The 9,586-nt window shown below is 53.2% G+C and overlaps 31 non-coding genes across 31 annotated transcripts; 12 read left to right on the top strand and 19 right to left on the bottom strand.

Moving 5' to 3' along the window:
- Window positions 1-94: 94 nt before the first annotated feature.
- Trnam-cau lies at window positions 95-166 on the top strand. The gene has a single exon. It is a non-coding gene; the product is annotated as a tRNA-Met (tRNA).
- Window positions 167-411: 245 nt separating this feature from the next.
- Window positions 412-483, bottom strand: Trnad-guc. Its single transcript has one exon. It is a non-coding gene; the product is annotated as a tRNA-Asp (tRNA).
- A 107-nt stretch (window positions 484-590) lies between these two features.
- On the bottom strand, window positions 591-662 carry Trnad-guc. The gene has a single exon. It is a non-coding gene; the product is annotated as a tRNA-Asp (tRNA).
- A 107-nt stretch (window positions 663-769) lies between these two features.
- Trnai-uau lies at window positions 770-861 on the bottom strand. Its single transcript is given in 2 exon segments — window positions 770-805; window positions 824-861. It is a non-coding gene; the product is annotated as a tRNA-Ile (tRNA).
- Window positions 862-1,239: 378 nt separating this feature from the next.
- On the top strand, window positions 1,240-1,312 carry Trnar-acg. The gene has a single exon. It is a non-coding gene; the product is annotated as a tRNA-Arg (tRNA).
- Window positions 1,313-1,599: 287 nt separating this feature from the next.
- Trnam-cau lies at window positions 1,600-1,671 on the top strand. Its single transcript has one exon. It is a non-coding gene; the product is annotated as a tRNA-Met (tRNA).
- A 245-nt stretch (window positions 1,672-1,916) lies between these two features.
- On the bottom strand, window positions 1,917-1,988 carry Trnad-guc. Its single transcript has one exon. It is a non-coding gene; the product is annotated as a tRNA-Asp (tRNA).
- Window positions 1,989-2,095: 107 nt separating this feature from the next.
- Window positions 2,096-2,167, bottom strand: Trnad-guc. Its single transcript has one exon. It is a non-coding gene; the product is annotated as a tRNA-Asp (tRNA).
- Window positions 2,168-2,274: 107 nt separating this feature from the next.
- Trnai-uau lies at window positions 2,275-2,366 on the bottom strand. The gene is given in 2 exon segments: window positions 2,275-2,310; window positions 2,329-2,366. It is a non-coding gene; the product is annotated as a tRNA-Ile (tRNA).
- A 378-nt stretch (window positions 2,367-2,744) lies between these two features.
- Window positions 2,745-2,817, top strand: Trnar-acg. Its single transcript has one exon. It is a non-coding gene; the product is annotated as a tRNA-Arg (tRNA).
- A 287-nt stretch (window positions 2,818-3,104) lies between these two features.
- Window positions 3,105-3,176, top strand: Trnam-cau. The gene has a single exon. It is a non-coding gene; the product is annotated as a tRNA-Met (tRNA).
- Window positions 3,177-3,421: 245 nt separating this feature from the next.
- Trnad-guc lies at window positions 3,422-3,493 on the bottom strand. Its single transcript has one exon. It is a non-coding gene; the product is annotated as a tRNA-Asp (tRNA).
- Window positions 3,494-3,600: 107 nt separating this feature from the next.
- Trnad-guc lies at window positions 3,601-3,672 on the bottom strand. Its single transcript has one exon. It is a non-coding gene; the product is annotated as a tRNA-Asp (tRNA).
- A 107-nt stretch (window positions 3,673-3,779) lies between these two features.
- Trnai-uau lies at window positions 3,780-3,871 on the bottom strand. Its single transcript is given in 2 exon segments — window positions 3,780-3,815; window positions 3,834-3,871. It is a non-coding gene; the product is annotated as a tRNA-Ile (tRNA).
- Window positions 3,872-4,249: 378 nt separating this feature from the next.
- On the top strand, window positions 4,250-4,322 carry Trnar-acg. The gene has a single exon. It is a non-coding gene; the product is annotated as a tRNA-Arg (tRNA).
- Window positions 4,323-4,609: 287 nt separating this feature from the next.
- On the top strand, window positions 4,610-4,681 carry Trnam-cau. The gene has a single exon. It is a non-coding gene; the product is annotated as a tRNA-Met (tRNA).
- Window positions 4,682-4,926: 245 nt separating this feature from the next.
- Window positions 4,927-4,998, bottom strand: Trnad-guc. The gene has a single exon. It is a non-coding gene; the product is annotated as a tRNA-Asp (tRNA).
- Window positions 4,999-5,105: 107 nt separating this feature from the next.
- On the bottom strand, window positions 5,106-5,177 carry Trnad-guc. Its single transcript has one exon. It is a non-coding gene; the product is annotated as a tRNA-Asp (tRNA).
- Window positions 5,178-5,284: 107 nt separating this feature from the next.
- On the bottom strand, window positions 5,285-5,376 carry Trnai-uau. Its single transcript is given in 2 exon segments — window positions 5,285-5,320; window positions 5,339-5,376. It is a non-coding gene; the product is annotated as a tRNA-Ile (tRNA).
- A 378-nt stretch (window positions 5,377-5,754) lies between these two features.
- Window positions 5,755-5,827, top strand: Trnar-acg. The gene has a single exon. It is a non-coding gene; the product is annotated as a tRNA-Arg (tRNA).
- Window positions 5,828-6,431: 604 nt separating this feature from the next.
- On the bottom strand, window positions 6,432-6,503 carry Trnad-guc. The gene has a single exon. It is a non-coding gene; the product is annotated as a tRNA-Asp (tRNA).
- A 107-nt stretch (window positions 6,504-6,610) lies between these two features.
- Trnad-guc lies at window positions 6,611-6,682 on the bottom strand. Its single transcript has one exon. It is a non-coding gene; the product is annotated as a tRNA-Asp (tRNA).
- A 107-nt stretch (window positions 6,683-6,789) lies between these two features.
- Trnai-uau lies at window positions 6,790-6,881 on the bottom strand. Its single transcript is given in 2 exon segments — window positions 6,790-6,825; window positions 6,844-6,881. It is a non-coding gene; the product is annotated as a tRNA-Ile (tRNA).
- A 378-nt stretch (window positions 6,882-7,259) lies between these two features.
- Window positions 7,260-7,332, top strand: Trnar-acg. Its single transcript has one exon. It is a non-coding gene; the product is annotated as a tRNA-Arg (tRNA).
- Window positions 7,333-7,619: 287 nt separating this feature from the next.
- Window positions 7,620-7,691, top strand: Trnam-cau. The gene has a single exon. It is a non-coding gene; the product is annotated as a tRNA-Met (tRNA).
- A 245-nt stretch (window positions 7,692-7,936) lies between these two features.
- On the bottom strand, window positions 7,937-8,008 carry Trnad-guc. Its single transcript has one exon. It is a non-coding gene; the product is annotated as a tRNA-Asp (tRNA).
- Window positions 8,009-8,115: 107 nt separating this feature from the next.
- On the bottom strand, window positions 8,116-8,187 carry Trnad-guc. Its single transcript has one exon. It is a non-coding gene; the product is annotated as a tRNA-Asp (tRNA).
- Window positions 8,188-8,294: 107 nt separating this feature from the next.
- On the bottom strand, window positions 8,295-8,386 carry Trnai-uau. The gene is given in 2 exon segments: window positions 8,295-8,330; window positions 8,349-8,386. It is a non-coding gene; the product is annotated as a tRNA-Ile (tRNA).
- Window positions 8,387-8,764: 378 nt separating this feature from the next.
- Trnar-gcg lies at window positions 8,765-8,837 on the top strand. The gene has a single exon. It is a non-coding gene; the product is annotated as a tRNA-Arg (tRNA).
- Window positions 8,838-9,124: 287 nt separating this feature from the next.
- On the top strand, window positions 9,125-9,196 carry Trnam-cau. Its single transcript has one exon. It is a non-coding gene; the product is annotated as a tRNA-Met (tRNA).
- A 245-nt stretch (window positions 9,197-9,441) lies between these two features.
- On the bottom strand, window positions 9,442-9,513 carry Trnad-guc. Its single transcript has one exon. It is a non-coding gene; the product is annotated as a tRNA-Asp (tRNA).
- Window positions 9,514-9,586: the final 73 nt, after the last annotated feature.

Below are 9,586 nucleotides of genomic sequence, written 5' to 3'. Positions count from 1 at the left end.
GATACGCAATTAAATACAGGCGTGTGAAAGCGACGCAGACAACACTTTCCAAGTGTCCCACGTCACGTGGCGAAGAGCCGGCGCAACCCCAGGCAGCAGAGTGGCGCAGTGGAAGCGTGCTGGGCCCATAACCCAGAGGTCCGTGGATCGAAACCACGCTCTGCTAAAATTATTTCTTTTGCGGACTGTGCCGAGCTCGATTATTACGCCCACAGCGTCGGCTGGGGTGCTTTGATACAGCGTTAACAGCATACCCCGCAATTCTGAAATGTGAAGAATGCGAGAACCACTTCCTAAGTTGTAGCATTTTTTAAGATTTTGCGCCAACTACACTCCACGATCGCAAAGTTAATGCTCTTACGACCCACATACGCGCAACACTAGAACAGGGTTGTGAGATAAAAATCGCATCTCCCCGGCGGGGAATCGAACCCCGGTCTCCCGCGTGACAGGCGGGGATACTAACCACTATACTACCGAGGATGCGCTGTAGACAGGTGCCTGTGTGCGAGAGATATGGTGCTAGTAGCCGCAAACGACCTACACTAAGTTCGGCGAGTGATAGAGCAGCAATTACAAATCGGATGTGCCTCCCCGGCGGGGAATCGAACCCCGGTCTCCCGCGTGACAGGCGGGGATACTAACCACTATACTACCGAGGAAGACGCAGCTAGCGTCTCGAATGCACAATTATGTTACTCAAATAGCTGATACATCTCAAACCTAGCCTCCTGTTGCTGTCAGAGACAGCTGCTAAGAAATAAAAGTATGCCCCAGGTGAGGCTCGAACTCACAACCCCGGCATTGCTCACGGCTACTGCCTTATAAGTACCGTGCGCTAACCAATTGCGCCACTGGGGCTACAACAGAGTGCTTTCAGTTAGCGGTATTCACTTTGCTGCAAACCAGTGGTGGCCACAGAAACATACGATCGCCACCTGATGCCATACTGCGACTTTGGCACCTGACTACCAATGCTTCGTGCTATTCTTGTTTCATATGCTACGCTTACATGCACATCAACCGGCTCTCGTCGTCGAGAAAACGTGGGAAAACGCGCGCCTTGCCTTCTGCTACCTGTCGAACAGCGAGAGCAGATGCGTGGCAAGCTCTAAGCTCTGCAGGCGCACTGCGGCCACGCAGCTGCACGAAAGGTACCTTCCTTGGGAGCTTGCTCAGCCATGGAGAACACGTTTCTTAGCGAATTGCACTTGTCTCGTAGAAAGAAATGTTGCCACTGGCCCTGTGGCGCAACGGATAACGCGTCTGACTACGGATCAGAAGATTCCAGGTTCGAATCCTGGCAGGGTCGGCGTTTTGTTAGTTGCCGACGCGTAGCTGGGCAGTGGATTTCGTATGTCGCCGCACCGTGGAGTGCTTTGTTGCTCCTGTGCATCTCGCAGCTGCATGTCGAGTCGATCGTGGTAAATATCGCTGCCTGCAAGCGTCAGCGTAGCGTCAGTCGAGCAAAGTCGAGACAAGTCAAGCTGAGAGCTGTAGGAGATGATACGCAATTAAATACAGGCGTGTGAAAGCGACGCAGACAACACTTTCCAAGTGTCCCACGTCACGTGGCGAAGAGCCGGCGCAACCCCAGGCAGCAGAGTGGCGCAGTGGAAGCGTGCTGGGCCCATAACCCAGAGGTCCGTGGATCGAAACCACGCTCTGCTAAAATTATTTCTTTTGCGGACTGTGCCGAGCTCGATTATTACGCCCACAGCGTCGGCTGGGGTGCTTTGATACAGCGTTAACAGCATACCCCGCAATTCTGAAATGTGAAGAATGCGAGAACCACTTCCTAAGTTGTAGCATTTTTTAAGATTTTGCGCCAACTACACTCCACGATCGCAAAGTTAATGCTCTTACGACCCACATACGCGCAACACTCGAACAGGGTTGTGAGATAAAAATCGCATCTCCCCGGCGGGGAATCGAACCCCGGTCTCCCGCGTGACAGGCGGGGATACTAACCACTATACTACCGAGGATGCGCTGTAGACAGGTGCCTGTGTGCGAGAGATATGGTGCTAGTAGCCGCAAACGACCTACACTAAGTTCGGCGAGTGATAGAGCAGCAATTACAAATCGGATGTGCCTCCCCGGCGGGGAATCGAACCCCGGTCTCCCGCGTGACAGGCGGGGATACTAACCACTATACTACCGAGGAAGACGCAGCTAGCGTCTCGAATGCACAATTATGTTACTCAAATAGCTGATACATCTCAAACCTAGCCTCCTGTTGCTGTCAGAGACAGCTGCTAAGAAATAAAAGTATGCCCCAGGTGAGGCTCGAACTCACAACCCCGGCATTGCTCACGGCTACTGCCTTATAAGTACCGTGCGCTAACCAATTGCGCCACTGGGGCTACAACAGAGTGCTTTCAGTTAGCGGTATTCACTTTGCTGCAAACCAGTGGTGGCCACAGAAACATACGATCGCCACCTGATGCCATACTGCGACTTTGGCACCTGACTACCAATGCTTCGTGCTATTCTTGTTTCATATGCTACGCTTACATGCACATCAACCGGCTCTCGTCGTCGAGAAAACGTGGGAAAACGCGCGCCTTGCCTTCTGCTACCTGTCGAACAGCGAGAGCAGATGCGTGGCAAGCTCTAAGCTCTGCAGGCGCACTGCGGCCACGCAGCTGCACGAAAGGTACCTTCCTTGGGAGCTTGCTCAGCCATGGAGAACACGTTTCTTAGCGAATTGCACTTGTCTCGTAGAAAGAAATGCTGCCACTGGCCCTGTGGCGCAACGGATAACGCGTCTGACTACGGATCAGAAGATTCCAGGTTCGAATCCTGGCAGGGTCGGCGTTTTGTTAGTTGCCGACGCGTAGCTGGGCAGTGGATTTCGTATGTCGCCGCACCGTGGAGTGCTTTGTTGCTCCTGTGCATCTCGCAGCTGCATGTCGAGTCGATCGTGGTAAATATCGCTGCCTGCAAGCGTCAGCGTAGCGTCAGTCGAGCAAAGTCGAGACAAGTCAAGCTGAGAGCTGTAGGAGATGATACGCAATTAAATACAGGCGTGTGAAAGCGACGCAGACAACACTTTCCAAGTGTCCCACGTCACGTGGCGAAGAGCCGGCGCAACCCCAGGCAGCAGAGTGGCGCAGTGGAAGCGTGCTGGGCCCATAACCCAGAGGTCCGTGGATCGAAACCACGCTCTGCTAAAATTATTTCTTTTGCGGACTGTGCCGAGCTCGATTATTACGCCCACAGCGTCGGCTGGGGTGCTTTGATACAGCGTTAACAGCATACCCCGCAATTCTGAAATGTGAAGAATGCGAGAACCACTTCCTAAGTTGTAGCATTTTTTAAGATTTTGCGCCAACTACACTCCACGATCGCAAAGTTAATGCTCTTACGACCCACATACGCGCAACACTCGAACAGGGTTGTGAGATAAAAATCGCATCTCCCCGGCGGGGAATCGAACCCCGGTCTCCCGCGTGACAGGCGGGGATACTAACCACTATACTACCGAGGATGCGCTGTAGACAGGTGCCTGTGTGCGAGAGATATGGTGCTAGTAGCCGCAAACGACCTACACTAAGTTCGGCGAGTGATAGAGCAGCAATTACAAATCGGATGTGCCTCCCCGGCGGGGAATCGAACCCCGGTCTCCCGCGTGACAGGCGGGGATACTAACCACTATACTACCGAGGAAGACGCAGCTAGCGTCTCGAATGCACAATTATGTTACTCAAATAGCTGATACATCTCAAACCTAGCCTCCTGTTGCTGTCAGAGACAGCTGCTAAGAAATAAAAGTATGCCCCAGGTGAGGCTCGAACTCACAACCCCGGCATTGCTCACGGCTACTGCCTTATAAGTACCGTGCGCTAACCAATTGCGCCACTGGGGCTACAACAGAGTGCTTTCAGTTAGCGGTATTCACTTTGCTGCAAACCAGTGGTGGCCACAGAAACATACGATCGCCACCTGATGCCATACTGCGACTTTGGCACCTGACTACCAATGCTTCGTGCTATTCTTGTTTCATATGCTACGCTTACATGCACATCAACCGGCTCTCGTCGTCGAGAAAACGTGGGAAAACGCGCGCCTTGCCTTCTGCTACCTGTCGAACAGCGAGAGCAGATGCGTGGCAAGCTCTAAGCTCTGCAGGCGCACTGCGGCCACGCAGCTGCACGAAAGGTACCTTCCTTGGGAGCTTGCTCAGCCATGGAGAACACGTTTCTTAGCGAATTGCACTTGTCTCGTAGAAAGAAATGCTGCCACTGGCCCTGTGGCGCAACGGATAACGCGTCTGACTACGGATCAGAAGATTCCAGGTTCGAATCCTGGCAGGGTCGGCGTTTTGTTAGTTGCCGACGCGTAGCTGGGCAGTGGATTTCGTATGTCGCCGCACCGTGGAGTGCTTTGTTGCTCCTGTGCATCTCGCAGCTGCATGTCGAGTCGATCGTGGTAAATATCGCTGCCTGCAAGCGTCAGCGTAGCGTCAGTCGAGCAAAGTCGAGACAAGTCAAGCTGAGAGCTGTAGGAGATGATACGCAATTAAATACAGGCGTGTGAAAGCGACGCAGACAACACTTTCCAAGTGTCCCACGTCACGTGGCGAAGAGCCGGCGCAACCCCAGGCAGCAGAGTGGCGCAGTGGAAGCGTGCTGGGCCCATAACCCAGAGGTCCGTGGATCGAAACCACGCTCTGCTAAAATTATTTCTTTTGCGGACTGTGCCGAGCTCGATTATTACGCCCACAGCGTCGGCTGGGGTGCTTTGATACAGCGTTAACAGCATACCCCGCAATTCTGAAATGTGAAGAATGCGAGAACCACTTCCTAAGTTGTAGCATTTTTTAAGATTTTGCGCCAACTACACTCCACGATCGCAAAGTTAATGCTCTTACGACCCACATACGCGCAACACTCGAACAGGGTTGTGAGATAAAAATCGCATCTCCCTGGCGGGGAATCGAACCCCGGTCTCCCGCGTGACAGGCGGGGATACTAACCACTATACTACCGAGGATGCGCTGTAGACAGGTGCCTGTGTGCGAGAGATATGGTGCTAGTAGCCGCAAACGACCTACACTAAGTTCGGCGAGTGATAGAGCAGCAATTACAAATCGGATGTGCCTCCCCGGCGGGGAATCGAACCCCGGTCTCCCGCGTGACAGGCGGGGATACTAACCACTATACTACCGAGGAAGACGCAGCTAGCGTCTCGAATGCACAATTATGTTACTCAAATAGCTGATACATCTCAAACCTAGCCTCCTGTTGCTGTCAGAGACAGCTGCTAAGAAATAAAAGTATGCCCCAGGTGAGGCTCGAACTCACAACCCCGGCATTGCTCACGGCTACTGCCTTATAAGTACCGTGCGCTAACCAATTGCGCCACTGGGGCTACAACAGAGTGCTTTCAGTTAGCGGTATTCACTTTGCTGCAAACCAGTGGTGGCCACAGAAACATACGATCGCCACCTGATGCCATACTGCGACTTTGGCACCTGACTACCAATGCTTCGTGCTATTCTTGTTTCATATGCTACGCTTACATGCACATCAACCGGCTCTCGTCGTCGAGAAAACGTGGGAAAACGCGCGCCTTGCCTTCTGCTACCTGTCGAACAGCGAGAGCAGATGCGTGGCAAGCTCTAAGCTCTGCAGGCGCACTGCGGCCACGCAGCTGCACGAAAGGTACCTTCCTTGGGAGCTTGCTCAGCCATGGAGAACACGTTTCTTAGCGAATTGCACTTGTCTCGTAGAAAGAAATGCTGCCACTGGCCCTGTGGCGCAACGGATAACGCGTCTGACTACGGATCAGAAGATTCCAGGTTCGAATCCTGGCAGGGTCGGCGTTTTGTTAGTTGCCGACGCGTAGCTGGGCAGTGGATTTCGTATGTCGCCGCACCGTGGAGTGCTTTGTTGCTCCTGTGCATCTCGCAGCTGCATGTCGAGTCGATCGTGGTAAATATCGCTGCCTGCAAGCGTCAGCGTAGCGTCAGTCGAGCAAAGTCGAGACAAGTCAAGCTGAGAGCTGTAGGAGATGATACGCAATTAAATACAGGCGTGTGAAAGCGACGCAGACAACACTTTCCAAGTGTCCCACGTCACGTGGCGAAGAGCCGGCGCAACCCCAGGCAGCAGAGTGGCGCAGTGGAAGCGTGCTGGGCACATAACCCAGAGGTCCGTGGATCGAAACCACGCTCTGCTAAAATTATTTCTTTTGCGGACTGTGCCGAGCTCGATTATTACGCCCACAGCGTCGGCTGGGGTGCTTTGATACAGCGTTAACAGCATACCCCGCAATTCTGAAATGTGAAGAATGCGAGAACCACTTCCTAAGTTGTAGCATTTTTTAAGATTTTGCGCCAACTACACTCCACGATCGCAAAGTTAATGCTCTTACGACCCACATACGCGCAACACTCGAACAGGGTTGTGAGATAAAAATCGCATCTCCCTGGCGGGGAATCGAACCCCGGTCTCCCGCGTGACAGGCGGGGATACTAACCACTATACTACCGAGGATGCGCTGTAGACAGGTGCCTGTGTGCGAGAGATATGGTGCTAGTAGCCGCAAACGACCTACACTAAGTTCGGCGAGTGATAGAGCAGCAATTACAAATCGGATGTGCCTCCCCGGCGGGGAATCGAACCCCGGTCTCCCGCGTGACAGGCGGGGATACTAACCACTATACTACCGAGGAAGACGCAGCTAGCGTCTCGAATGCACAATTATGTTACTCAAATAGCTGATACATCTCAAACCTAGCCTCCTGTTGCTGTCAGAGACAGCTGCTAAGAAATAAAAGTATGCCCCAGGTGAGGCTCGAACTCACAACCCCGGCATTGCTCACGGCTACTGCCTTATAAGTACCGTGCGCTAACCAATTGCGCCACTGGGGCTACAACAGAGTGCTTTCAGTTAGCGGTATTCACTTTGCTGCAAACCAGTGGTGGCCACAGAAACATACGATCGCCACCTGATGCCATACTGCGACTTTGGCACCTGACTACCAATGCTTCGTGCTATTCTTGTTTCATATGCTACGCTTACATGCACATCAACCGGCTCTCGTCGTCGAGAAAACGTGGGAAAACGCGCGCCTTGCCTTCTGCTACCTGTCGAACAGCGAGAGCAGATGCGTGGCAAGCTCTAAGCTCTGCAGGCGCACTGCGGCCACGCAGCTGCACGAAAGGTACCTTCCTTGGGAGCTTGCTCAGCCATGGAGAACACGTTTCTTAGCGAATTGCACTTGTCTCGTAGAAAGAAATGCTGCCACTGGCCCTGTGGCGCAACGGATAACGCGTCTGACTACGGATCAGAAGATTCCAGGTTCGAATCCTGGCAGGGTCGGCGTTTTGTTAGTTGCCGACGCGTAGCTGGGCAGTGGATTTCGTATGTCGCCGCACCGTGGAGTGCTTTGTTGCTCCTGTGCATCTCGCAGCTGCATGTCGAGTCGATCGTGGTAAATATCGCTGCCTGCAAGCGTCAGCGTAGCGTCAGTCGAGCAAAGTCGAGACAAGTCAAGCTGAGAGCTGTAGGAGATGATACGCAATTAAATACAGGCGTGTGAAAGCGACGCAGACAACACTTTCCAAGTGTCCCACGTCACGTGGCGAAGAGCCGGCGCAACCCCAGGCAGCAGAGTGGCGCAGTGGAAGCGTGCTGGGCCCATAACCCAGAGGTCCGTGGATCGAAACCACGCTCTGCTAAAATTATTTCTTTTGCGGACTGTGCCGAGCTCGATTATTACGCCCACAGCGTCGGCTGGGGTGCTTTGATACAGCGTTAACAGCATACCCCGCAATTCTGAAATGTGAAGAATGCGAGAACCACTTCCTAAGTTGTAGCATTTTTTAAGATTTTGCGCCAACTACACTCCACGATCGCAAAGTTAATGCTCTTACGACCCACATACGCGCAACACTCGAACAGGGTTGTGAGATAAAAATCGCATCTCCCCGGCGGGGAATCGAACCCCGGTCTCCCGCGTGACAGGCGGGGATACTAACCACTATACTACCGAGGATGCGCTGTAGACAGGTGCCTGTGTGCGAGAGATATGGTGCTAGTAGCCGCAAACGACCTACACTAAGTTCGGCGAGTGATAGAGCAGCAATTACAAATCGGATGTGCCTCCCCGGCGGGGAATCGAACCCCGGTCTCCCGCGTGACAGGCGGGGATACTAACCACTATACTACCGAGGAAGACGCAGCTAGCGTCTCGAATGCACAATTATGTTACTCAAATAGCTGATACATCTCAAACCTAGCCTCCTGTTGCTGTCAGAGACAGCTGCTAAGAAATAAAAGTATGCCCCAGGTGAGGCTCGAACTCACAACCCCGGCATTGCTCACGGCTACTGCCTTATAAGTACCGTGCGCTAACCAATTGCGCCACTGGGGCTACAACAGAGTGCTTTCAGTTAGCGGTATTCACTTTGCTGCAAACCAGTGGTGGCCACAGAAACATACGATCGCCACCTGATGCCATACTGCGACTTTGGCACCTGACTACCAATGCTTCGTGCTATTCTTGTTTCATATGCTACGCTTACATGCACATCAACCGGCTCTCGTCGTCGAGAAAACGTGGGAAAACGCGCGCCTTGCCTTCTGCTACCTGTCGAACAGCGAGAGCAGATGCGTGGCAAGCTCTAAGCTCTGCAGGCGCACTGCGGCCACGCAGCTGCACGAAAGGTACCTTCCTTGGGAGCTTGCTCAGCCATGGAGAACACGTTTCTTAGCGAATTGCACTTGTCTCGTAGAAAGAAATGCTGCCACTGGCCCTGTGGCGCAACGGATAACGCGTCTGACTGCGGATCAGAAGATTCCAGGTTCGAATCCTGGCAGGGTCGGCGTTTTGTTAGTTGCCGACGCGTAGCTGGGCAGTGGATTTCGTATGTCGCCGCACCGTGGAGTGCTTTGTTGCTCCTGTGCATCTCGCAGCTGCATGTCGAGTCGATCGTGGTAAATATCGCTGCCTGCAAGCGTCAGCGTAGCGTCAGTCGAGCAAAGTCGAGACAAGTCAAGCTGAGAGCTGTAGGAGATGATACGCAATTAAATACAGGCGTGTGAAAGCGACGCAGACAACACTTTCCAAGTGTCCCACGTCACGTGGCGAAGAGCCGGCGCAACCCCAGGCAGCAGAGTGGCGCAGTGGAAGCGTGCTGGGCCCATAACCCAGAGGTCCGTGGATCGAAACCACGCTCTGCTAAAATTATTTCTTTTGCGGACTGTGCCGAGCTCGATTATTACGCCCACAGCGTCGGCTGGGGTGCTTTGATACAGCGTTAACAGCATACCCCGCAATTCTGAAATGTGAAGAATGCGAGAACCACTTCCTAAGTTGTAGCATTTTTTAAGATTTTGCGCCAACTACACTCCACGATCGCAAAGTTAATGCTCTTACGACCCACATACGCGCAACACTCGAACAGGGTTGTGAGATAAAAATCGCATCTCCCCGGCGGGGAATCGAACCCCGGTCTCCCGCGTGACAGGCGGGGATACTAACCACTATACTACCGAGGATGCGCTGTAGACAGGTGCCTGTGTGCGAGAGATATGGTGCTAGTAGCCGCAAACGACCTACACTAAGTTCGGC

The sequence above is a fragment of the Schistocerca americana genome, chromosome 8, assembly GCF_021461395.2.
Source record: "Schistocerca americana isolate TAMUIC-IGC-003095 chromosome 8, iqSchAmer2.1, whole genome shotgun sequence".
In the NCBI taxonomy this organism is placed as follows: domain Eukaryota; kingdom Metazoa; phylum Arthropoda; class Insecta; order Orthoptera; family Acrididae; genus Schistocerca; species Schistocerca americana.
This window is presented reverse-complemented; position numbering and strand designations above follow the sequence as displayed.